This window comes from Narcine bancroftii, chromosome 10, assembly GCF_036971445.1.
Source record: "Narcine bancroftii isolate sNarBan1 chromosome 10, sNarBan1.hap1, whole genome shotgun sequence".
Taxonomy (NCBI): Eukaryota; Metazoa; Chordata; class Chondrichthyes; order Torpediniformes; family Narcinidae; genus Narcine; species Narcine bancroftii.
This window is the reverse complement of record NC_091478.1, coordinates 5819495-5843377: the sequence shown is the minus strand read 5'-3', so window position 1 is coordinate 5843377 and position 23883 is coordinate 5819495. Positions and strand designations below refer to the sequence as shown.

The 23883-nt window shown below is 38.7% G+C and overlaps 1 long non-coding RNA gene across 3 annotated transcripts in view; it reads right to left on the bottom strand.

The window, feature by feature from the left end:
* The window catches only part of LOC138744100 (uncharacterized), a 201932-nt gene that overhangs the window by 58009 nt on the left and 120040 nt on the right, over positions 1-23883 (bottom strand). For 2 of the 3 annotated variants that reach the window (XR_011345284.1, XR_011345282.1), the window contains exons 4-5: positions 8263-8334; positions 6716-6816 (exon numbers count right to left, since the gene is read on the bottom strand). This is a non-coding gene — a long non-coding RNA (uncharacterized lncRNA). The remainder of the gene's footprint in view (positions 1-6715; positions 6817-8262; positions 8335-23883) is intronic. The other variant, XR_011345283.1, reaches the window with a different exon arrangement.

The following is a 23883-nucleotide window of genomic DNA, read 5'->3' as shown; positions in this document are numbered from 1 at the left end:
GAGTACAGGTACAGTGGGCTGTCGGGAGAGCATGGGGCAGTGGGATCAGTGTGGGGACTGATAGCGGGCTGTCGGGAGAGCACGGGGCAGTGGGATCAGTGTGGGGACTGATAGCGGGCTGTCGGGAGAGCACAGGGCAGTGGGATCAATGTGCGGACTGATAGTGGGTTGTCGGGAGAGCACAGGGCAGTGGGATCAGTGTGGGGACTGACAGCACTCTGTCGGGAGAGCGCGGGGCAGTGGGATCAGTGTGGGGACTGAGAGCAGGCTGTCGGGAGAGCACGAGGCAGTGGGATCAGTGTGCAGACTGATAGTGGACTGTTGGGAGAGCACAGGGCAGCGGGATCAGTGTGTGGACTGAGAGTGGGCTGTCGGGAGAGCACGGGGCAGTGGGATCAGTGCGTGGACTGACAACACTCTGCTAAGAGACTGTGGGGCAGTGAGATCAGTGTGGGGACTGATAGTGGCTGTCGGGAGAGCACGGGGCAGTGGGATCAGCATCGGGACTGATAGTGGACTGTTGGGAGATCACAGGGCAGTGGGATCAGTGTGCAGACTGATAGTGGACAGTTGGGAGAGCACGGGGCAGCAGGATCAGTGTGTGGACTGAGAGTGGGCTATTGGGAGAGCACGGGGCAATGGGATCAGTGTGCAGACTGATAGTGAACTGTTGGGAGAGCACGGGGCAGCGGGATCTGTGTGGGGACTGATAGCAGGCTATTGGGAGAGTGTGGGGCAGTGGGATCAGTGCGTGGACTGACAACACTCTGCTAAGAGACTGTGGGGCAGTGAGATCAGTGTGGGGACTGATAGTGGCTGTCGGGAGAGCACGGGGCAGTGGGATCAGCATCGGGACTGATAGTGGACTGTTGGGAGAGCACAGGGCAGTGGGATCAGTGTGCAGACTGATAGTGGACAGTTGGGAGAGCACGGGGCAGCAGGATCAGTGTGTGGACTGAGAGTGGGCTATTGGGAGAGCACAGGGCAATGGGATCAGTGTGCAGACTGATAGTGAACTGTTGGGAGAGCACGGGGCAGCGGGATCTGTGTGGGGACTGATAGCAGGCTATTGGGAGAGTGTGGGGCAGTGGGATCAGTGTGTGGACTGAGAGTGGGCTATTGGGAGAGCATGGGGCAGTGGGATCAGTGTGGGGACTGATAGCATGGGGGCTACATGCCATATGTCCGACTTGCGTCCTTTTCGAGATCTGACCGGTTGGTCAGAACAGTACTCGAATGTACGTCAGGGAATGGCTGTACTTGTTTTAGGCAGTTCCATTACAACTTTTCAATATGAAAATTAGGCATGAAATGGAATAAGTTATTATTCTAGGAAAGTTTAGTCCACCAGCATGATCAGCTTTTGTAAAACGGTTGCAGCGTATGGTCACTCACAGTCAGAAACCTGCTTGGAGCTTGATAAGGGAGCAGTGGTTAAATAGGCAACAAAAATAAAAAAAATCTTAAAATTTTACAGAAATAGGATTCACAATGTCTTGTGACTAGCGGCTGATAACAAGTTGCATGAAAATACATTAGGGTAATTATTTTAAATATTTCTTGACCAAGGTAAATGCATAGCATCTGTACATTTAAGTGCAAAGTGCTGAGTCTACAGGCATCAAAAATAACATGACCATTAAAACATGCACATATTTCAGCTGATCATTCAAAAATTTAATTAGATAAAATTACAGAGGAAAGTGAGTATGAAATACTCTAATGCATCTGTAAAATCACAAAGCATTCAGCGAGGTTGAGGAGAAAGAATGAGATGCTTATTCTCGCGGTAAATTCACAAATTAAATATTTTGAGTAATCTTGTTGGAAGGCTAAAGTATTTCTGTCCTTACATAAGATTGACATTGTTGTGGTAATGTTTTACACTAGATTTACATTTAAAATTAAAGGAAAGCTAGGCTTGTACTGGTATACAAGTGTTTGATAGTTTAGTGTGTATTGGATGCCATTAGCAGACTTTGTCCTGAAATACTTTATTTATAAGCAAATTTACAAAGTGAGTATATGGTTTTTAAGATTTTCTCCATTATAAGCAATGACTGAAGGGTGATTGTACAAATGTCCTGCAGCATTCAATCATTCTTTCATTTTAATGTCTTTATTTTATGATTTTATTGATGAAATACTACTTATCCTGTGCTCAGAATTCCTTTTAGGCTGCAGGCTGAAGCTAGCTTGACATGGGTAGTCATATATTATAGCTCTATATTTTAACTCACTATCGTCCAACCAGGTTATACCAGAAATAACCAGGAAGGTTTTCAAAACTGCAGATTACAATTTACTTTATTTATTTAGGCAGTTGTTATCACAATCTTTCCATTTGCTATTCTTAGCCATCAATTAATGTCTAAAAGATGATGCATATTCAATGTCATGCTGTGCCACAAATGTATCAAATCAAACCAATCTAGGTAACCAAATCCACATTGGGAAAAGTCATTCACAAATAAGAATGCAGGCAATACCATTTTTTATGCCAACGCAGATTTATAGGGCAAGAGCTATTGAATCCACTCAGTTCCTTTCTTTGTTTTGTTCGACTACAAAAAGAACCTATGTGGGTTGTAAAACCTGTATTCAATAAATCTCTGGTGAGTCAATAAATGTTATTTTTTTTCCTGCATTTATGTATTGGGGGAAAAAAACAATTTTCTAATCATATCAGATGGGTTTGCTAAGACCTCATTTCTTTTGCATACTCAAAGCCTGACAAATATTAAAGACTGTTTTTATTCATTAAAGGATGAATGCATTATTTGTATGTGCTTATTTTCAGCCTAAGACATTATTCAGATACTGTAAGAAGGTGAAGAGACCAGAGATGTAAGGAGACAGGTTACTGAAATAGTGACATGTCAGTGCCCTACTATTGATTACACTTCGACATGGAGCTAAAGGAGCCGTTTTTGTCTTGATAAAGAAGTTTACAAAATGAAAAACCTATCAGTTAGATGGGGAATGGTCTCTAGGGTAGCTGCCATGGATTGTGATGCTTTTTGAGTAACTTTTTTTGTGGTCATTTTCCTGCACTTTTGAAATTGTTTGTGACATGAGGGCCTAAGTTATGGTGGATTGTGTGGCTGGTTTCCACCAGTTTTTGGATGGATACATTCATAAGACAATACAATCCCTTGATCAGTTGGTAACATCGCAGAAGGAGACTGATGCATACTTCCACATATGTATTTTTAAATAGAGCTTCCTCCAGAATAAGGAGGCATAGATCCAGATGTGAGGAAACGTGCAGGTCACATCAGCAAATTAATTTCTGACTTTAATAAGACTACACCAAACGTGTAAGATGAACTGCAAACAGCCTTAAAGCCTGTGCAATCCTGGCAAACCTTGGCAACAAAATGGACCCCCCCCACCCCCACCCCGCCCATATGAGCAAAGAGCCTATCTACTCCATCATCAGGGATTGTTCTCCAGAGTCAGTACTCCAGGAAACATTTTTAAACGTGCACCATATGCGACTAAGAGGTGCCTAATTGTCCACTTTGCAAATCTTATGTATTTTAAAAGGCAAGTTTAAATCAAACTAATTTTTCTGCAGATGAAACCTTCTTCAATATATCACCCTCAGTTCTGTGAGTAATTAGAAATTGTCGTCGAAGATAAATGTCACAGTTCATGTAAATAACTATTTACCTAAAGGAAATGTGAATCTAGAAGAGTCAGCATACTTTAATGAGGCATGACAATGGAGAAAAGAATGGTACAGGACATCTGCTGAAGCTGACAGCACTCATGGTTAAAAAAAAACTGGGCAAAACAACCACTAGTTGTTTTTACTTTTCAGAAATAATGTCGCTTAAAAATTTCCAACAATCATTGTGCGGTCAGACCATTTGTTACAACTAATTGTTCTCTTGGCAGAAATAAAAAATTAGAGCACTTATGTCATTTGCCTAAATTTCTAATTAATGCAATGGTGTCAGTAAAACTGGAACAGAAAAAAAATGTTGGGTGAAAAATGCCTTGGCGAATGCTCATATAATTTGTCTTTGTTAACTTTCTACCATCTTTTTTTCCCCTTAAACAGCAGGTGTTCTCCTCACTGTAAGTGTTTTATATTTCAGAAGAAAAAGGTACCGTATATCACCAGGTCTCGTGCAAAAAGGAACACGCCTTCCGCTGTTTGATAAAAGTCCCTCGACCCAGCTCGGCTAAGTTCAAACGCAGAAGGTGACTGAAATTTCAAACTATAGGGAAAATAACTTCATACCAGGGAGCAGTTTACAGCAAACAGTCTGCAATATGAAAATGTATTTAATGCAATTAATAATTTAAGATCTGAGAGCATGTGCTCTCGGAGAGTTAAATGCTTGTCAGAGTGATAGATGCATGCTTCACCACCAATACATTTCGTCTGAAGAGCAGAGGGATTTTGCAAACTTGTGCTGACCTTGGGCTTCAGTACATAAGAGGCATATTGCAAGGCAGCCCCATTCCTATTAGAGCTGTGCAGCAGCTCTCAATTTACTGCCCTTATACCAATTAAAATGCTGTAAAAACATTAAAATTAATGCAGTCTTAACTCCTGTAGCAGGCCTACTTTCCCTCTTTCTTAATTAGTGCATAATTATTCAAATTTTGATATCCTGGAAAATTATCACATGGAAATTATTTTAGGAGCTGTAACAATAGCAAAAAATCCTTTCCCCCAAACTCGATTAACATGTGGAAGTAATTAACAGTTAATTACAGTGGAAATACTATTACTGTTAATGTTTAATGACTTTTCCCATTGCCGGGTAAGCAAGAAATTCAGGAGCCCGTAACAGTACTGTCCTACTGTGGAATGCACTACAGGCAACTTGAAAAGATTAGGCAGCGACTTCAGTTAGATCATTCGCTCTCAAAGCAATTACAATGCTGTGGCTGCATAAGAGTTTAAAGGTCAATGCTCAGGAAATATCAATGCATGTAAACTAGCCTAACATATTCAATGCAGTAGAGAAAAAAAAATGAGAAAAGATGGCTTTACTTCGTCTTAATTAACTCACTGCACAGCTAGCTGACCAACAAAATCTGGACAAGTTCACAGCAAACACTACCCTGGAGTTTACCTTAATATTCTATTGGTGAGCTGTTTACTTTCTCTGACATTGCAAGACAATGATTAAAATACTTTGTGTTAAAATGTCAGATCGAGTGCCTCCACACTTTAAGATCAACACATACAAAAAAAAAACCAAAAGTGACTTGTGACATCTGTGAAAAAAATTACATACACACACACACATATGGAACTTTAAATTATATTTTACAGGTAAGCTACAGTCAGCAATATTACAGCTGATAATGTTTCACTGATGCAGAATTAAGAAATCTATATAAAATATAGTTTCACTTAATAAGTCTCTCAACACATTTATTTAAATTCATATTTGATTTCCCAATATAAAAACCAGATGAGAAAGGTACACACAGTATGTTTTTCAAATCATCCCACATCTCTGCATGGAAAAGCAATATCAAACATCCACATCCAGAGGACAAAATTAGTGTGCAGATCTGAAAGGGCTGATGGGAACTTATTGCACAAGCCTGATTCTTTTCTGGGGGATGTGACTCGGGCTGATTTATATGGAATTTGTTTCAGATTAAAATAGCTGATCTGACTCTCTTTCAGTGGGCCGGAGCTCAAAATGCCAATCTTGACTGACACTTGAACTAGATTGGCCTCAATTTGTGAGTTTTGTTGGTTCTTGGCCAGGCCGCAGATTGAATTGTTCTGTCATTTACTGGAGTGGGGGAGCTGCTGCTCTTGGGTAGTGAGGAAAGGAAAGAATCAGTCTATGAAAAGGGTGAACTTCTGTGCAGAAAATCATAGTGTGAGCCAACTACAGAGGATTAAAGAAAATACTAAACAAAGTCTTCAACTATCCAAATATTTCTAAACAACAGGAAAGGAAAGGGGAAAACCAAGAGCCCAAACCACAAACAGCTTTTGCAAAAGCTGCCTCATGTCATTAAGGTCATCGTAGTTAATGCTTTGGGCAGGAATGTGGTGAGGAGGCTGAAGATCGTGGTGTTATTGAATGAAAGAAGACTTAATGGGTCATGTGACTACTCCTCCTTCTCGTCTTCATATGACTGGAAAAGGAATGGGTCCATTACATTGGTTTTGCTTCTTTTTTGTAATTGAAGACAGCTCATCTTATTTCTTCTCTTATGAGAGAAAGGTAATCTTGGAATATGCAGGTTCTCAGAGTCAAATATCCATACATTTTTCAGAAAGTTTGAAATTGTGACTTGCCAAAGATATTTCTAAGTGTAAAACTTTAATAAGCACATAGCATTACAATGGAGGTTAATGACAAATGCCCAGTGATCTTGCTCCTGACATAAACCTTCCACCCTTGACCAGTGGAGATGGGTTTTGTCGAATAGTACAGCTGAAACAATAGCCACGTGTTTACAACACATTGAAAGGCTGTAACGGGCATCAAATCAGGAAGCAAAAAGCACAACTTTTAACCAACATCTTAAAGATTTCCAGGATTGTGAAGTAAAAAGTGAAACATTAGTTAGCACCTAATGTATCATAAAAGTTTAAGAAAAACAAAAATTATTTTGAAAACCATTTCAATGTTTAAATAATGGAATGACAATCTAGACACATCAAATATGTTAAAGCCAGTGAGATAGCTGAACATCAAAATGGTATTAAAAATGCACTTACATTTCATGCAACACAGCATAATATTTTCAGGGTATTTTACAGCGAGGAAAGTTCATAAATAACTGAAGCTCTTGCCAATTCACTGATGCTGTTGAAGGAGGCTGCAAAACAGTAGAGCACAGGGGCAAGCTTGGAATTACTGACAGCAACTTCTGGATTTTCGTGTTTAGCTGTGCATGTGCGGACTTCAGACGTTGCTGTCAATTTCACGTGTAATGATGGCGAATGCTGCCAGTTTCGCCATCATTACAACTGAAAAATCCAGGCTATTATTTGTTGGCTGAGAATGGGAACAGTAAGCAACGCTGTGACAGCAAAGTGTGAGAAACAAAGGCTATGATTTCTTAAGTAGCGCATCAGGAATAATTAGTTTCTTTGTGAGACGTGCGTGCATAGTTCTGCTGGATGAATTGTACCTGCCTCTGTCTGCATAAAAGCCAGAAAGTGACAATTCTGCAAAGATAGCTATACATGTAGCCTGTATAGATTGACTGTCTTTGATTAAGATGGCTTTGATAATCAAGTTTCAATATGTATTTAAGTATGTATATCGTATGTATATATTTTTATATATGTAGTGCCACAACAAATATCCAAAGCGAGGCCTCTAAAGTTTGCAAAAAATGGCCCTTCATGGATAATAATTTACTGTGACAAATTGATCCTCAGAGATTTTCAATACAGTACTCTCCATTACTCTTCAGTCTTCTAATTTATTCTCAATTACAACTTTTAATGTCATATCTACAATGATACAGGAATATTCTTGAATTCTATAGGAATATGGAGGATCTAGGGGGTCTTTCCCTTTCAAAAATGAACTTATTCATATTTTAAACCATCTTTGTTGGTTTAATATCCTTATTATGCGCATTGCCTAAGTACGTAGTCTTTCTCATTTAAAGGCCCTGAATTAATAACCTCCCACCCCTTACCCATACAGATTCTTGCTTTTCGTATGTATCATTTCCTCTGCAGTTGACATTTCTGCTGCCGTGAATGACATTTTTGTTCAGATACCTTGTGTAATGCGCTGCACCTTAAATTCCTGCTAATGAGCACCTTAACTGCATACAATGGACCAGAATTTCCTGGAGCATGGCATCTCATGGCCTGTCCGGTTAGTTGGATTGCTCTTTTTTTTTTTGCTTTGTTAAATTAAACAAAGCAACAGGATAAGAGAACACCTGGAACTGTAATGAATGAATATGTATCTACTGAATCAATAACATTAAACATCTAAAAATAAAGAGAGCAAGAATTGCGATGAAACATTGATTACCAGTGGATAAACTTAAATTCCAATTTAGACTAGAAAGAGAAGAGGGAAAAACAGATTATGAGAGAAGGTGAAAAAATGGGAGGGATATAAATTATAGAACATTACAGCATCGTACAGGCCATTCAGCCCACAATATTTAACAATCACCAGCAACAAATCACGACATGAAGGAGCGAAAGTCGAGACTTGTAATAATTCATCTTCTGAGCCAGAGAACCTGATAAAAACTCATCAATAATTATTCCAACACTGAAAGAATGCTCACATTGTTAATGCCAGGGATAACTTCCTGTTGTATGCTGTCAGTTTTTGCGGCAAATGCAGTGATCTCATAAACCTGAAGGGGAGATTAAGAGTAAGGTTCCATTTTTATGAGGCTATTGTTGGAGCAATGAATGGTCAATTCATAATTCACTTGGAATTTCTTCATCATTACATGCTCGCGGTTATATTAAAATCACTACATGGTAACACCATGGGAAATGGATTTTGCTTTTTCTAATGAGGGACTAGTGCTTGTCTTGGGAACAAACTTCTATAGGCTTTTCTATTACAAAGAAAGTGCAGATTTCACCCGGATGGTGACATCTGAATAGCAACCCCTCGACAGAATTATGCTACAATGACTTATGCAAGAACCATAAAGTACAAAATATGCAATAGATATAGGAAAAGTGAAGGGAGGAATGACAAACAAAGATTACGGGAGAATTAAGTGGCAGGTAGAGAAAGCAAGTTTAAATTGGAAGCAATTGCCCTGACCCCTGCTATCTATGGCTGTCTGCACCACCACTGATTAATACATAGCACCGGCCATCAAAGCTGTTGGTCAGCAGGATTGGAGAGAATGAATGGCTGAACAGGAATAATAACCAGACCAATGTTTACATTTCCACCTATTGCCAGCTCACCTGGCCTCCCTCTTCAGTCTGGAGGAGCCCAGGGTCTGAAGCACTTTGCATTTGGACCCTCGTCTTTACATTGGGCTGGGATGTCCAGCTTTCACCCACTCACTGCCAGAGGGCCAGCAACCTGCATGGAAAATGTTAACAGACCTGGGCCTTCTTCCTTTAGATCAATTCATATTAACCTTTCAATTACATTAAATATATATTTTCAATACAATTATGTTTCTTATTTTAAAACAAATGCAATTTTATCTGTTTTCATGTTAATTTTTGATGAATGGCTAAAAGAAATAGTCAAAAATTATTTGGCAGTAGGAACTATAACAAACCTTTATGGTGTTGCCATCTTGGGGATAACCATGGTGGTAGATCAGTATCTCATTTGGTCCTGGGGACTACAGAAGCCAAGGGAACTGTGACAGAGGTAGTGTGAAGCCCTGGTTGAATGGACCATAGTCTGACCTTCTCATTTTGCTTGAGGGAGTGAGTCACCACACTGATAAGATTTTTTTTCAGGGCTGGAGAGGTGGTGCTGCATTAATTAGCATTTATTTCACATTCAATGTCTCCACACATCTAAATGTAACAAGTCATAATTTTTCAGTTATCTTTTGTGCAGAACCTAAGGGCATGTTCCCAAAGTTCTTGCTATTACACAATGATTTCAGGGCCGAGAGAATTGCTGAAAACTCCAACAGCACAGCCTGTTATGTAGCAAGATATCTCTGACAGCAGTTGTTGAATTTCTACATTTAACTCCATGTGGTTGGATGTCAGAAATTGCTGTCATATTTACCCAGTAATAACATCAAATGTTGATAATGTACAACAAAATTATCAGCAAATTCCAGAGTGGATCATGACTACCTGCTGAAGTTTTAATGGGCAACAGAAAATCAGAGAGGAAAGTAAAAGTGGCCTATAATTCACCATTTCACACAGTTGGACAAATGTGAAAATCTACCACTTGATGCAAGGCCCCAAACACAACATTTTAGTAGCAAGAATAGATATCAAGATAAATGCACAGAGGCAAACATTGCGAATGTGGCTAATCGCATTTCTTAATGTTTCTTCATTGTGGCATCAATAATTCATGGCATTAAAACAGTTAGATATTAAGCTTCCATGGTTTAATCAGACTATCGACTTGCCTTTTAAGAAAACAAAAAAAAACTTGAGGATTTTCTTGAGTAGCAGAAGCAGTTGAAACAAATATAAATATAATCCAGAATAGATTAGCAACATTTGGTTCAAAAAATTCTAGTTGTTTGGAATTCATCCTCAAATGTAAGCCTGGATTCCACATGCATGACTTTTTTTTCCATTTTCGTACTGTATAGGAATCAAATGTTAATGTTGAACAAAATAATTACAATCCAATTTTTTTTTTTGGTTTGTAGTTGCCCAGTTTAAACTGATTATTGAACCATTTTTGCTTTTCAAATACTTGTTCAATTGAATTGTACATAAATGCAACATATCATATTTAAAAGACTTTAATATACATGTAAGTTTACACAATGGGACCTGGAAACACCACAATGTAAATAGATGTAGGTATCCCAGAATAATATTGAGAATTTTAAATGAATTTATGATAGAAAAAAGTTTTTAACAACTTTAATATATTGTTAAACTTTTACCTTCAGGTAGAAATAAATTACTTTGAAAACAATGTAATTTGCCATGTTCTAACTAACTGAAAAATTACACAAGAAATAGAATCCAAGGGCTATAAATATTTTTTTCTGTGAGACGCTCTTCTTAGAGTATCTTGACTGTAGGGCCAAATATCTGAGTGATGGGTCTCCAGAGCATTATTCTGTATATAAAATTATATTGTCATAATAATGTGGGTTTATTTATGTGCACCCAGAAGTAAGCAATTTCCTGTGAAGTCTATAGAGTTTTAGAATTTAAAAAAAAATCAGTGCAGCTGTCATTATTCAGACCATATAACTCACTCTGTTGGAGTTGAATGAAGTGGCAGTATTGCTCTCCAAGCTTTACACTTCCTGTTCCGTCCCATTTCAAGCCATGTAACACTTTGACAGACAGCTGAAGAAATTTGCATAAAGGAAAAGTAACTGACAGCCAGGGTCAGACTCTCTCTGTTTAACGACACTGCCAGTTACACATTTTGAATTGTTTAAATATGAGTCTACAGTTTCAACAATCATCATCTCACTGGTTCCACTTTTCATACCCAACAGCCAGGAAACTGACACGTAATTACGCACTTACTGATGGTATCGCCAGTGCCGATAATTAAAACTGCCACAAGAGGATTGCTATTGCTATTCTACAGCTGGGATGTTGTCAAGAGGTGGAAACTCCAGCAGCTTTTAACACTATCTTCTTAAAGTTGGGCCACAGGCACCAATGTTGAAATAATGGGAAGGCCTCAGCACATCATTCACAATGTCTCACACAAATGAAGAAAATCTATTAACAATCCAATAAGTGAAATACAAACACAATGACCTGAGGGTTAAACAGTCTGGGTGGACTAGTACTTGTTTCTGCTCTTCAATGTTCATTTTTCTTTTCACATTTGCTATGTATGAAAAGTGTGCCACAATCTAATACAGTGCGATTGATGATACAAATTGTTGGCACTTTTCTTTGCAAAAGCAAATTCATTTTGATCATCGACGTTAACTCTCAGAAACTCTTGACTTCTTATAATTTATGCACAAGTCAATTACAAGTTGGCAGGTTGTACTAGTGCACTTAAGCAATCCAAGTCCACTCTTTCAGCTTGAGTTATTCTTCCTGATCGCTGGAAGCATGAGTTTGTGTACATGTAATTGACAGTCACAAGAGTCTCCGAAATAGTATAAACATTTAAATTCCATTTTTTAGTCTAGCTATTGGAAAAGTATATCATTCATCTCATCTTAGTAACGGTTTAGATATTACAGCTTGAAGTGGAATTACTCTTACTGTAAGCATTTATTGTCTATTTGCTGAAGAACAAGTATTAACGCAGTTGCTTATTTCACAAAAATGAAAGTTTCGAAAGCGATTTAAATATAAAACGCATTGATTGTGATTGCCATCTGTACTCAGAGTAAATAAGCTTTCATTTTCAATGGATTTCAACTGGAAACTGTAGAATGGCCTGAAATTTGCACGTTAATTCATTTGTTTTAACCACAATATCTTTATTTTACTTTCAGAAAGATAGAGTGGGACGGGTATTTTCAGGATGTTTTTGCAAAAGCATTGCATAATGAATTGGACTTGAATGCCAAATTTACGGCTTGAGTATTCCTAAAATGGTGAAAACTAAGACAAACTGGGACAGGAACATTGGATTATCAATAATCCATTTATCTGAGCTGGTCCTCCCATTCCATGAGATCATGACCAACTCCACACATAAACATTGTTTCCTCCTATCCCTTCATACCTTTGTTTCATAAAAATCCATCTGATTTCAATTGATCAATGACATTTGCAATGATTGCCACCTTCAGACAAGTGATCCATCACCCTTTGACAGGGCTTGTTCACTTCACCCTGAAAACCCTGGTGCACTTAGACTTTGCCTCAGATTCCATGGTAATCCTCAAGGCATGGAGACCAAAGGAAAGATAATTAATATAAATAGCAGATGATACTCAATATGGACCTGGAGAGCTGAACCTCTTGTTTCTCTGAACTGTGGCTATCTCATGGAGGTGATAAAGCAGGCACAGCTGTAAGTTACAATATTTTTATCCATGAGTAGCATTGTACTCTGCAAGGAGAGGAAAAGAAACAGATTTAAAACAACCAAAAGGTTGGTAAAGGAAAATGTGGGGAATAATCATCTTTGGCCTCCTCGTGTGATTAGTGATGGTCTAGGAAAACAAACTAGCTATGATTTAGTTTGTTCAGTATATGGTTTAAGAACTAAAACCTCTGCCCTAGCCAGGAAGTAATTCAAGTTCCTCTTGCAACTGTGAAACAAAGATTAATGGAAGTGAATTCCTAAACTAAGCACCTGGCACAAAGTTGCAACCAAGATTAAATTCCTACACTGTGGGTTGAAGTTAGTTCATTTAACCACATAGTTTTGAGCACTTACCCTCAGTTTAGTGGTCACTTGAGCTGGACTGAATATTGGAGGAGCAGAGGTGTTGTGGGGGGGGGGGGTGGGGGAAAAGTCATGGAAGAGACATCATTGTCATTAGGGGTGAAGGAATACAGTTACAAATATCTTACACATGTGTGAAGACCCAGTTGCCTTTTGAATGCCTTACACTAATGGGACAAAAATGGGCAATCTGATGTGGGAATCACAGAAGTGATTCAAGAGTGAACCTCAACCAGAAATGCCCAGCTAAATTTTCAGGGTCTCTTTATTTGATACAATGGAATTTCTAGGTGAATGGGACAGATGACCAGTTTACCATCTCCAAAATTATGAATCAGATACCAGCAAAATTCTAAACTCTGGGAGGCAGTTATAGGCTGAAAGTTAAAAACGTTATCTCATTATTCTGTACATAGCTGACTTGTTAAGAAGTTGGAGTTGGATTAGAAAAGTTATAACATATTGAGCTTTCTTGGAAATCTATCATGGACATTTGGTTGATAGGAAAACATATTCAAGCAGTTTTTAATTCAAGGAAAATACTTGTCCCTGACAAAAAGGCAGTGAAAAATACCAATCTGAAGTTTCCTTCGAGAATGCATCAAGCTGTAAAAGTTGAAGCTGTAAATAGAAAGGGTATGGACGGAGCATTCCCTCATCAATCTGACTGCTCTTCACTCCCAGTTTCATGTTTCTATTGATTATAAACAGATGGAGTCCCACTGAAAGGCAGTTTAGAATAAAATTCACATGTAGTTAGACTTGATTTTGTGATTTTAGCAACAAGTTATTATAATCCTTGACATAAATTGTGGGAGTTATTTTTCACCTTGGATGGAGCTTGATAAAACAAAGTTAATCAACACCATGATAATTTACGTGGCAATGAATGGTGTAGAGTTTTATCCCTCATGGGATTTGATTTTGTCAGTGTTTTCCTATATGGAATTCTTCTTAATAGGTAATAGAGATCTGTCCATTATACGAGGCCCTGATTTACTTGTTCAACCACTATTAAACTATGCTTCTACCATGACATGCCATGCCCAATAGAAACAGTCCAGCAGGAGTAATTGTGGACAAAAAAAAAGTGGATGTGAAGATAGCATTTTGTAGCGTAAGTGTGGAAGCTGTTCTCAATGTGGGACATGATCAAATTATGAAGGATAGAAGAAGAGAGAGAATGTTATGGAGGTTTATTGGGAATGAGATCAGGATAGACATTCAAGTAGCGGGAAGAAGATTGTGGGGGGGTTCAAGTAAATATCAATGGGGTTCCAGGTCAAGAGTGAGTGAGAGAGATTCTGGAGCTTGGCAGGAACAATCACTCCAAGTGGGAACATGAAACAGGAATTCATCTTAAGAAGGATCATTACCAAAGAGGTATGGGGGCTGCCTTAGTAGCAACAAGTCATTAATAAACACTGGAACAAGATACAATTCTTCGATTAAGATCTGAACCTTAGGATTAAGCCTGCAATGTTTCTCAGTGGTGCGTGAATGATCGAATGTGCAAATGTGTGCACTGATTGATGTTGCTGGAAGCCACCGTGGGTGTATCCGTCCTCCACACAAAGGGTCAAGCTGAAAATATGAAGCTACCCTATCATGTCATGAATTACCTTTTACATAATTTTTATCAATGAAAAGCACAAAATACTTAAGACTCCACTGTTTGAAATTAATGTCACATTTAAAAAATGTGTACCCAGTTGCTTAGAAACATTGGGTAACTTTGAAGTCCTAGCCAACCCCAGCACACAACTGAAAATTTCAACACATATGTCAGAGAAGGTTGTAGAACACTTGAGTTTTGATACTTTTAAAACGAGATTTCTTTTTCCTGGAATGAGAGAATGTTCACGATTCAGCAATTGAAAAGTAATACGTTCTCTCCTGTTGCGTTTTGATTCCGATTGGAAAAGCTGCAAGAGGATCCATCATCTAATTATTGGAATATTAACCCCAAGAAAGGTTATTGTGGGATCAGGAGAGGGAACTCACTCAGATGGATGAACGTCCATTTCCTCAAAAATACCACTTTTAACAAATGAGTTCATCAGTAAAAAGACAAAGCAAAAGACAATACGAATGGACAGCATGCTGGCAAGGAAGACATTCTGCAGGCCACCCACAATCTTTGGTGGGAAAGCTTACAACTTTAATACACCAGCTGTGAAAACATAGCCTCAGTTCATTCCTTCATCTGCACCTTAACATTTCTGTCAAGGAAGCCAGCCAGGTATTCCCCTTTATTGCTATCCCACATCTGGAGACCAGCTTCCAGAAATATATACTTGTGGGAAATGAGATTATTATTGACCAGAAATTCTATGCATAGTAAAATATATAATTTCATGCTCTTAGTTTTCTTTTATTAAAGATTATTTTCAGATTAAAAGTTTGGATCCTCAAACGATAGATTGTGATATTCAACCATTCCATGTTTTTGTTGAACTAAACCTTTTTCAAAAGCTTTGCAGCTTCAGTGACAATTTTACTTTTCCTGATTTCAGATTTGTTGCCATAGTACAATGGCAACCATTGTATGGTTGCCATACAACCCTGAGATTCTTTTTCCTGCGGGCACAGCAGAAATACCACTTATTGGTAGTGCAAAATAACTGTACATAATGTACACATGTAAATGAAGAAAGAAACAGAAACAATCTAACTGTGCAATGCAAAGCATATAAAAGACATTTACTTATTGGACTCTGACTACAAAACTGAACCACTTCTTAATGGCACCTGACCAGATGACAAGAGATAAACATCTCGACATTGTGAAGTGCTTTACCTCCGAGAAGTATATCCTCCCATAACTAACTGGTGCAGAATAGTATGGGCCACAGCAAAGCAAGAACTAAAGGGATATTCCCCCTTCTTATTATTGTTGTCAATAAAATAGGATTAAATGGAAAATAATAGAATCAAAAGCAAAATAGAAAAATTTATAGCAAGGGATTGCCCTTGGCATCTCATCGTGACATGCTTACCCAGTCTACAGTTGGAAAATGGAAAGTTTACCTATTGTTTTCCATGTCTATGCAAAATAGTCGTGGCTTCCTAACATTTGTGTCTCTTGAAGCTCCTTCCAATATCATATTGGCTATGAGAAGTCACCCAGCAACAACATTCAAAGAATCAACAATGTTTCGACTTCAACTCATTTCAACACATAATTTGGACCTTGGCCCCAAATTAAACCAATGACAGATTTATCTTGAAAATATTTTCATATTTTCATACATTATCAGTTTCGTTGGCATTCCCTGGAAAGGATCAGTGTTGTGGATTTGATAAAATCTGCAGATTGATTTTGTTGAAAATTAAGTATTATTTGTTGAAGTGGTTAACTTTCAAATTATTCCTTGACTTAAGCATAATCATTTCTCTTGTGAATTTTAGCACCAAAATGGTGAAACATTGGCGACATCTCCAGATCTTTGGGCAAGGATTAGTGCACTGAAGGCTAAATAGATGATATACTTTTTGCTCCAATTGCCCCATCTGCTTTGAGCTTAAAGATTCAGACTCTGGCTTTTAATATTATTCCACAGATCCCAAGAGCTGTGCACTTCTGCTCTGTTCCTTCCTCACATCCGTGACTCACTCCATTCACTCAGTTGGCAACTCGACAGAGTTGGTGTATTAATTTCTATCTATGTTCAATAGTGTGTGGCTCCGAATCATAGGTCCTCTACCGGCATCACCTACGGCTCCTAGAACGCTTCCACCAGCGTTGCCTCCACTCCATCCTCAACATTCATTGGAGCGACTTCATCCCTAACATCGAAGTACTCGAGATGGCAGAGGCCGACAGCATCGAATCCACGCTGCTGAAGATCCAACTGCGCTGGGTAGGTCACATCTCCAGAATGGAGGACCATCGCCTTCCCAAGATCGTGTTCTATGGCGAGCTCTCCACTGGCCACCGTGACAGAGGTGCACCAAAGAAGAGGTACAAGGACTGCCTAAAAAAATCTCTTGGTGCCTGCCCCATTGACCACCGCCAGTGGACTGATCTCACCTCAAACCGTGCATCTTGGCGCCTCACAGTTCGGCAGGCAGCAACCTCCTTTGAAGAAGACTGCAGAGCCCACCTCACTGACAAAAGACAAAGGAGGAAAAACCCAACACCCAACCCCAACCCACCAATTTTCTCTTGCAACCGCTGCAACCGTGTCTGCCTGTCCCGCATCGGACTTGTCAGCCACAAACGAGCCTGCAGCTGACGTGGACAATGCCCCTCCATAAATCTTCATCCGTGAAGCCAAGCCAAAGAAGAAGAAGAATGTTCAATGCATCTTTTCAGATGACATAACCTCACCTTCTTGTGAGGGACCAATGGAAAGGCGAGTTATTTTACACCATATTAAACTAATGAAGAACAAGCAATTACCCATTTCCTGAATCCACCCTTCCTCTTTGGTCCATCACCTTTGAGATCAGGTGAAGTTTCAGATTACTGAGGGCACCTTCAGGAAGCTTGAATTATTTTAGTAATATTACATGTGCTGTTTCTCCCTCAACATATGTTTAAGTAGATTCAATCCATTTGAATGCTATTGTTCAAGAAAATTTTCCCAGCATATTTATCAGTGTTTTGGACTGAACACAAATGTGATGTCTCATGTGGGGTCCCCTTCACCCTGCAATGTTACATTTGTTAGCTTTGTCAACCTTGCACAGTATCCATACTTCATAATTGTATCTCCATTGCAATGACATGATTGTGGTTCAGCAGGATTAACTCAAACTCTTTGTCTCATCCACAAGCCTGCCAACAATGGCAGTTTTCCATAGCAAATAACTGAAATTAATTGAGGTTTGCTGTGAGAAAAGAAGTTAAATTAATGTGGAATGAATGGTTATACTTGTTGTCTGCTCAACATAATACCGACTCCTATTATAATGTACTGGAAATTGAATCCTGATTGGGAAGAGGCTTCTTGTTGGATTATTGTGGCTAATTGTGTGGGACAAATTAGAATTGCAAACATTTGAAATTTTGATTCCTTGGGAAAAAAAAAACTCATCCTGGTAATATTTTACTTTGAATAAGTGTTTAAAAAGCAATATCCTTGGATTTGACCTAGTCAAAGATGTTTATTACAGTTTCATGTCAGAATGTGAGAACAGGGTTACATCCATTAGCTTGCAAAGAAAGCACAAAACAGATGTGTTATAGAGCTCTGTTTGTAATTACAGAAACAGATCCCTTCCTAATTGATCCCCATCTGTAATGTAATTATGGTCAGAGTTGGAACACTCATTCTTAAAAGGTTAAATGGAGTAATCCTCAACTATATGACTTATGAGAAGCTTTATCCCTAAGTATTGCCCTGAACATATCGCAGAATCCTCAAGTTAATTTAATTCCTTTATGAGGTTTTGCATCAAAATCAACAATAGCATTTATATAATGTGTGTTCAGCCATGCACACAAAGAAATATATAACCTTTCAGAGATAATTTTGTACAGATAATTAATTTGGATTAGAAATTAGGCAAACCAAGAAAACTGGGTAGAGGTTCACCCGAGAAAATGGATTTGGAAGGCCCCTTATATGGAATTTTAAGAAAACCCATGATTTATTATTCTTATGGTTTCCTAAAATTGAAAATACTGGAAAACAAAATGCACAGATCAGGATGCATCTGACAAATGAAGAACAGGAAACCGAGAAAGAGTCCTGGACCACAGATTCTGTCCAGCCTCCTGAGTGTTTTCAACATTCTCTGTTCTATTTCAAGTTTTCAAAGTCAGTGTTTCATTTTGATTTACTCTTACAGGACATGCCGGGCAATTTGTCAATGCATCATGACTCTGCCTTCCAAAGGACAATCCTCGATCAGGTCACTAAAATGGAAAGCACCCAGTAAATGGAAACTGATCACAGCATCAGAATGAGAAATCTGGGTGTCAGGCATAGGGAAATTGTAAGGCAGTCAGGTGGGGAAACAATGGGAAGGGGAGAAAAATCCGGGCGAATATCGGATAAGGGAGAGCAGATGAAGATTCTGATGGTGGTCATACCAGCATAGCAATCAAAAGTCAGCTTCAACCAACAACATGCCCCATAAGCCGATTCACAATACAGGAATATTATAATAGAAAAGCTGCATTGTTAATGTATTCAGCTCTGCTTCAACAAAGTGCATAATTTTTAGAATGTTGACTGCAGCTATTTGAAGCAATAACTTTATGAATGCCAAAGAATCCACCTAGAAACACTTTCTGGCTTGCCCTTTACTATCTTTTGCCAGAAAGTAATCATACATTCCAAATGACAGTATAAAAACATTGTGTCCTTGGACAGCTGAAACTGCAGATTCCAATGCTCAAGAATGTGTCAAAAATCATCTTCAGCTCATGCTGAACATAACAAAGTCAGGTGATGATTTTAACAATCACACTTCCACAAGTAAGAGTGATCAATCGGTTTCCTTTCTCTGCAGGTTGAGTGTGAGTTCACAACTTGGCCTGTCTGAGCCTCTGAAGCTTACAAGTAGACCATGGTCTCATGAATCTTGGTTTTACAACTCTAGTCCCTTCATCGTAACAAGAATATTTTCACCAAGCTCAGTTTTGAAAATTTTCATTTTTCCATTTCTTTTAGAACCTTTGGATCTGGAGGTCCAGATTGACACTGCTTTCTTCTACAGACATCCAAAGGATGTCAACAGTGCTCACCTTCTCAGATTGTACTTTTAATTATGTTCAAAACAGGGAAGAAACATTTAATAAAACCAACTTCATTTTGTATGTGCAGTATATCCATTTCCTGGATAAATAATATTGAATGCTAGAAGTTTATCAATCAATACCTGACTGCAGATACTTCACAAGGGTGGAAGAACAGGAAAAATGGGAAAAGGTATGGAGGTTGCACTGTTGATGAGGGATGACATCAGTTGACTGGAGAGTATTCTGACTCAGCAGATCGTGGTATGGAAGTGAGATCAGCATCTGAGATGGCAAGAAGCAGCAGACAACAGTGAAACATTGGAGGGTGATGTCTATTGGACATCAACTGTATAAATGAATGTAAATGACCACATTTGAGTTGCATGACAAGGAATAGCACAATAATCGAGGGAATAAGTTATCAAAATTTGTTGTGTTGCAGCAGCGTCATGAGGACAAACATTATGAACGGGGAAGAAGTCGTCCTTGTGCCGCTGAGTGCTCATCTTTAGTTTCCTGTAACTTTTTCCCGATGGTATCAGAGTGAAGAGGGCATGGCCTGGGTGGTGGGGGTGTTTGAGGATAGAGGCTGCTTTTATAAGACAATGGCCTCATATAGGTATCCTCAATGGAGTGAAGTCTGAGGCCTGTGATGTCGCCAGTGCTGGATTAGGCATTGCAGGGCTATCGCATATATTTTAAAGGGGCTCTAAATTGTATTGGCTGGTGCATGCACGGTGAGGGGGAAGTGTGACGGCAGCTCAAAGACGAGGTTGGAGGAACCAATTTTGGGCCATTACTATTTCATACTGTAAAACGAAGCTGGAGATTAGAATCCTTTAAAGCAACATAATTTCCAGTATACGACATGTTTACTAATACCAGTGATATCCTTACATTGAATATATTTATCTTAAAAATGGATATTGTCATTGCGTGTGGCAACTCTCTCTCTTGATTTTATGCTTCGACTGTGTAAATAAACAGCAAATGAAAGAGTTTAAATAATTAGCCATTTCTATGCTTCTGTGGACGTGCTACTAAATGACAGGAATCGATGGAAAGATTTCTTAAGATTAACTAAGGACTGCATTGCATTTTAAAATTGGCTCACTTGCTGCCTGCTTTGTAGCACCTTAACCGAGTTGCTCTATTTTGTTGCTACTGATTCTCTTGGCATTTTTGAGGCGCCATATTGATTAAACGATCTGGATTCCGGATGAGCTCCCTGGTCACAGTCACTACGGACTCTTCATGAGACTGACCTGAACTTATTGACCCCAGTAGGAAAAGATAAAGGCTGTTCATGTTTCCAAGCAGATTATTGTGGCTAATAATGAAGTAATCATAATGTACCTCCTGGAATAACCAGTCTGCAAATTTGCCTCCAACTGCAATGTCTCTTTTTGCTAAGTATTGGGAGGTGTCATGTTATTGGTTTTCAGTCTTGTTCTGTTCCACATTATCCTATTTGGTGCAAAAATATTTTCACCACTGAGTCTTCCAAGTAACCGGTATGGTAATGAGACAAAACTTGAACATTCGTCGCCATATAGAATCTCCTACATTAAAAGAAAACTCACTTACGGTGGCTGGCTCAATGCGAGATCAAAGGCTGTTTTCGTTACCCATAATCCTCAGCACAGCTGGAACCACTCTGTGTTTCTCCGGTACTGACACTGGCAGAGCAGTTCCAGTTACATGGGGGATTATGTGTAATGAGGACAGCCATTGCTCCCACATATAACCATCTCCATGAGCATTCCCGAAGTGGTCCGCTCAGATGCTAAAGGGATTTTAGCCAATTATCACCTTTAATCAGAGTTCTTCACACAGACTATCGGTGTGGTATCTCATAGTCACTGCACAAAGATGAAAATGACAATGTTTAAGATCATAATTCATAGTACTATCATAAATGGCAGGGGCCCTTTAAAATGCAGGGCTTGTAGCATTTCGCTACTATGTTAATTCAGCCCTGGATATCACAGGCTGAGTTAAAAAACCTCTGGAATTTTATTCTTGTCCAGACAGTTGGCGCCTCCATACCAGGCAGTGATGTAACCAGCCAGAATGCTCTCTACAGTACACCTGTAGAAATTTTCAATAGTCTTTAGTGACAAACTTAAATCAAGCATTTTAAATCAAGTATGGTGCAAAAAAGTTCATTAGTAAACTTAATACAAAAGAGGCCTTTGAAAAGAAAAATTAAAATGTTAGACTTTGACAATAATTTTGAAAGTTATGCAGTTCAGTCTCAAACCAAGGTTTCAATCAAAATAAATATCTATAATGGTGTCAGGGACAGGCTTGGTCAGTGGACAGGTAATAGTTGCCTTTGATATAAATAATGTGAACAAACCTACATTCCTTTAAGGCCTAAAAACACAACAGGAAAACCATAGATTACAAGAATATTGAAAATAATATCAAACCAAAGAAAAATATTTGGAAAGTTTTCAGAAAAACTAATAGGCTTCAAAACATTTTATGGTTCAGCAAAGAATGGCTGAGAAATTGATAAAGAAATACAAATTAGCTGCAGGATTAATAAGTAAAGGAAATGCGAACAGTAGATTCTATAGGTCTGTAAAAAGGAAAAGATTTTCAAGAACCAATTGCGGTTCATTACAGATCAAAAGGGGAGAATGTATAATCAGGGATAAGAAAACAGAGCAATTAGACAAACATCTTGCATCATTTTTAAACAGAAAAGGATATAAAATGCAACCAGAAATAATGGAGAAACCTTGGCCCAGTGTAAATGAGGAAATTGGTAAAGAAATACTACTGGAGAATACTACTGAATGAAACTGAAAGCTGATAAATCCCAATGATCCACATCCCCAAGTTGTGAAATAAATGTCCTGGTCATCATATTCCTGCATTCTATGGATTCTGTAATCCCAGAACAGCTCCTACAGATTATAGGGTAGCAAATGTGGTCCTGCTCTTTCAGAAAGGGGTAGAGAGAATGCAGGGAATAACCAGGCTGTCAGCATGACATCATTAGTAAAGAAAGGCTGGAATCTATAATAGTGGTTTACGTTAAGAAGACGGCAAGGATATAATAATATGATTGTGCAGCCTGAACACGGGACTGGAAACCATGTTTGCACAATTTATTGCAGTTCTTGAGGGGTTGGTACCAAGAGGAATAGATGGGGGATTATGAGTGGGTGTGACCTATTTAGCTTTTCAGATGGCTTTCATTAAGGTTCACATCGGAGATTGAACAAGGTTGGAACATATGGAATTGGGGAAATATATGGTATCGGGGACTGAGAGCTGGTCAATAGTGAGAAATCAGAGAGAAGGAATAATCTCCAGCTCTCTGAATACTAACCATTTCTAGCCTTTTTTGTATTGGTAAACTGTGACTATTGGGGTACAAAGGGATTGGTGCTTATTCTCAACTAATTACAATTAATATTCAGATTTCAGATTTATTGACTTCAGATTTATTTTCAGAATGCATACATGACATCATATGCAACCCAGAGATTCTTTTCCATGCGGGTGAGGCAGAATTACCACTTATTGGTAGTGCAATATATACAACGTATACACAAAAACAAATAAAGAACTGTAAACAGATAACAAAATGTAAACAGACTAACTTTGCAATAAAGATAGAATTTTTAAAAAATCATTTATGAAAATAATGTGCCCAATTAAGAGTTCTTAAATGAGCCCCTGATTGAATTTGTTGTTGAGGAGTCTGATGGTGGAGGGGGAGCAGCTGGATTCCTGATCATTTCTGCTGCTCTCCCATGGCAGCATTCCTTGTAGATGTTCTTTATAGTGGGGAGGGTTTTATGTGTGATGTCCTGGGCTGTGTCCACTACCTTTTGAAGGGCTTTATGCTTAGGGCTGTTGGTGTCACTATACCAGACTGTGATGCAGCTGGTCAGCACACTTTCCACCACACATCTGTAGAAATTAGCCATGGTTTCTGTTGTATTATCAAACCTCGGAAAACTCCTGAGGATGAAGAGATGTTGACGTGCTTTCATCATAATGCCATTAATCAAGTCAAATTAAGTTGTCATTCCCTTTATTTATCATTCATTCCATGCTCGCACGGTAAAGACAAAATAGTATTTCTCCAGGAGCATATTTTCATAAATATAAGTTAGAATAGAAGTTGAAATATTACAATATTAAGATGTATACAGTACACGATCCACTTTTGTT